General features: G+C 52.6%; 1 pseudogene across 1 annotated transcript; it reads right to left on the bottom strand.

The window, feature by feature from the left end:
• Positions 1 to 2,753: 2,753 nt before the first annotated feature.
• Positions 2,754 to 3,679, bottom strand: LOC105530870 (annotated as a pseudogene). Its single transcript, XR_001004699.1, has one exon. The product of XR_001004699.1 is annotated as an acid-sensing ion channel 2 pseudogene (transcript).
• Between the last annotated feature and the right edge of the window lie 220 nt (positions 3,680 to 3,899).

Genomic DNA, 3,899 nt, shown 5'->3' with positions numbered 1-3,899 from the left:
TCACTCTGCTAGAATCATGGCTCATTCACTAATTAAAGGGTATTACGCACTTCATTGCACATCAGCTAAGAACTTGGAATAAGAAAGCTTATGCTACAGCATTAGCACTGGAGATGCCGCTAGGTATGCTTCATAGAAAAAGAAATACAGAGAAAAGCCATCCACTTGTGACATCCCTTCCCCCATACTTAACTTCTCTAATAAGTCAGCCACCACACTTAGAGGAAGGAGTCACCTAGCATGGTACAACCCCAGATAGAGCCTCATAAATAAGCCAACTGGAGAGGGATGTGCAGTAGAGACAAGGAATAAGAGAAGGCCGGTCAAGTGGCTTCTCCAGCAGCCACCTGTCCAGGCTTTCTGCTCTCTTCTAGTATGGCAGCCCAGTAAGAAGGATACTTATATCCCAGGCCAAAAAAAAAGACAGAGAGACAAGGATGAGTCAGGAGGAGTACTCCTCACTGCAAGGTCTTGAGCAAACTCAGCATCTTGTTCCCTCTAGTAAAGGCTCAGCATTGCTGCCCACTGTGCCCAGGCTGGGGGCAGAGACCAGCCTTCCTGCTGGAGCCTCCTTGGGCTGCCTTGGAGTAGATGTTTTTTCTGACACTCCCTGAACAACCTGAACAGCAGCACTCAGACTCACTCCCTTTTCAATGATGGGGAAAGTCACACATAGAGGGTCAGCCCAAGGAATGGACACTCAGATAGATTAGTCTTGAACTTGGTGAGGACAGCAGTTAATGACATGCCACTGACAGAGCAGTAAACCTTATCCACAGGCAATTTCATTATTTGGGAAACATTACAAAGAGGTCAAAAGCTCAGGCAAACTTTAAGGTCTGATCTTAAAGGCTTCTTGGGACCCCAGCAAGTCAAATGATGGTCCAAGTATAAAACAGTAGCCTGGGGTCATAAAACATTTACTTCTAAATGGAACTTAGACATGGATTCAGAAGAAGCCACCAGTTGGACATGCAATCAGGAGGAAGCTAGAGAACTCAACCCAGAGTCTGCTACTTATTACAGTTTCTCTCTGTGTCACCCTCTGTGTCGTCTGTGTGTTCCATGTGTGTTCAGGCAGACAGAGGAACAGCTGAGTGCATTTCCAAGCTGCACGGTGCAGTGGTGAAGCTGAGCGTTGCCAGGCGCTAGAAAGAACGGGGTGGAATGTAGTGATGGCTTCAGCCTCCAAGGATAAGGCATTTTCTCTATCTCTCCTCAAGCCACCTAAGACATCATTTGTGCATGACATGTTTTAGGATCCTGTTGGCTCCATTTAGAAGGGCTTCCAATATTACTGGTCCCTTCCCCCAGCTCAGACTGGCTTCCTCATTAGCATACACCACTGCCGATTTTGCTGTGCTCTTCCTCACAAGGCTTAAAAGGGATAATACAAAACAGCTCCTCCAAGAAACAGAGTTCTAGCACACAGACTGTGAGAGGCAATGCCCCCGGCGCGCTGGGCTTTTTTAGAATCAGAGATAGCCAACAGCAGTCACAGAGGCTGCAGGCAGAGACTGGTTATGGCATTAAAAGAACCTCAGAGCAAGAGGCTGGTGAATTCAAGAGGGGGTGGGGAATGGATGCAGCACAGGAAAGGTAAGAAATGTCTTCATTAGGCAGAGGACCCTAGACAAGTGCTGGTGTCACAGGTCAGCCCTTTCCAGCTGCTACACCTGCTGTTCCCAACTTGCAGTTGCATTTTGGTTCAATGTTCTGAGACTCAAAAGCTCTCAATCCTCGCTAAGGCAGCTATGGGGGAAGCAGCCACGCTGGACTTCAGAAGGGTCCCAGGGCCCTTGATGCCCAGACTTGCCTGGCAGCAAAGAGTAGTCAGCAGCTGCTGTCTGACCTGTTATGCCAAGTTACACCTAGCAGCCCACTAACTGAGGAGAGAACCCTGGTAGCAATAGCTGTCCTCTCATCTTTTCCTCTCTGCCCCTCCAGTAAGCCCCATCCTGAACGTAAGCCACATCCCCCTCCGCTTTTCCTCTTTACTCAGCTCCACACTCCTCCTCCAGGCTTTCCATTCCCACAGCTGTTCGCCCCCTCCCTGCACCCCTCCTCCTGCATCCACCTCGTTAAGCGATTATACATAGAGAAAACCGAGCCTTTGAGTTTCAAGCCAAAGCTCCCAGACAAGGCAGCCGGGACCGGTTCACCCTCACAGGCATCTCCCTGACCGCCTTGCACACGTGCCTCCGCCTAGACCCTCCTCTCTGCCCAAGCACTCTGAACATCTCTTTGCTTCAACCTGCCAACAGATCAGATGGAGCCCTGGGGTCCCCGGCCTCTCCTCTCCCCACATGGAGCTCAGAATTCACACAAGGAAAGGAAACAAGGAGACTTCCACACCTCTGCAGCATCACCTGCTCCAGCAAGCTCCCAAAGCCACTGGAGCCAGGCAGACTGCCTGGGCCCCACACCCCCTTCTCTGACGGCTTTAGCTCCAGCCCAGCCCACAGGATGCAGTGCCTGATGCCACTTCCGAGCAGACACACACACACACACACACACAGAATGCCACCTCGTCAATGACAAGCTGTTCCAATCACACAGCTCGGACCCCAAGCACACCGGACAACGGACAGCTCAGGCCTCCACCCTCTGACTGGGAGGAAGCCAACTCAGCACGTCTGGGGAAGTGATCCCCCACCGCAAGCCCTCCACTCACCCTCCATATTTGAACTGACAGCAGTGCTCTATCCTGGCCGGTAGTCTTCCCTGCAACTGGCTCCCACAACTCTGACCAACTACCCTCGTGGCCTTCGGGTGAGGCACTGCTCTCTCTCCTGTCCCAAAGCACAAGGAGACCCCAAACCAAGCAGGAGACCACCAGCGCACCACTTCTCCAGAGGACCAGAGTGAGCTGAAAACCAAGTACTCACTGTGGTGAAGTCTTGGTGGCCGCACTCCTGCCCTTTGAACTTGCAGTAGAGCATCATATCCTTCAGGTCATGGCCCACACGGTGCAGGAACTCCAGCATGCTGAACTGCTTGGGTTTGTAGTGCTTGAAGTTGGCCTTCTGCCGCAGGGCTTCCAGCACAGAGGGGTCAGCCAGATGGGGGTCCGGGATCTGCAAGTTGACATCCAGCAGGGCCAGCAGCTCCCCCGCATGGTACAGGTCGTTGGTGGTGAGCCTGGAGAACCGGAAGCCATTGAGGTTGCAGAGGGTCACAGCTGGGAAGACCAGGCTTTGAGCCACCACTTCATCCACCTTAGTGACGTGCTGGTAGGAGAAGTAGTAGGACACCCTCTCAGAGCTCTCCACCAGCAGCAGGCCCAGGGAGCCCACGAAGGCCACTGCCCAAAGCACACGCCGGATGGTCAGCGGCCCATACACGAAGATGTGGCGGATGCCATGGAGGGTGGAGGTGTTGGCGAAGATCTGGATGCTAGAAGGTTGCAGGCTGCCCTCGCTGGGGCTCTCCTTGAGGTCCATCGGGACCCTGTGCAGTTCCGCAACTGGCTTCAGGTTGGTCGAATTTCAGAGAAGAGTTCCCAGTCCTCGGGCTCTGCTTAAACCTTGACGTTCAGGGGAGAGAACGCAAGGCAAGCATCGGGCCAGACGCTGTGAGTTTATCCTGAGAGCCCAGCCGCACGCTGACAGGGGTGAGTGTTTATATAAAACCCATTCAAACTCTAGCTCCTGATTTTTTCCAGGCGATAAGGAGGGCTGGTTTTATTTAGGGAGACACCAAGGTGATGTGGAAGAGATGTGGGTGGGAAGGGAGAGCTTAGCCAATGGAAATAAAGTCCTCCCCCCTACACACGCCACTAGAGACAAGATTAAAAGCGAGAGCGAGGGAGAAAATGCTTAAAACAAGTCGCTGAGCAGCTCGGAGCCTGTTAACCAGCGCATAATGCCCCATGTTAACCATCCTGGGGGATGTCAGGG

This window comes from Mandrillus leucophaeus, unplaced genomic scaffold, assembly GCF_000951045.1.
Source record: "Mandrillus leucophaeus isolate KB7577 unplaced genomic scaffold, Mleu.le_1.0 Scaffold849, whole genome shotgun sequence".
In the NCBI taxonomy this organism is placed as follows: domain Eukaryota; kingdom Metazoa; phylum Chordata; class Mammalia; order Primates; family Cercopithecidae; genus Mandrillus; species Mandrillus leucophaeus.
This window is presented reverse-complemented; position numbering and strand designations above follow the sequence as displayed.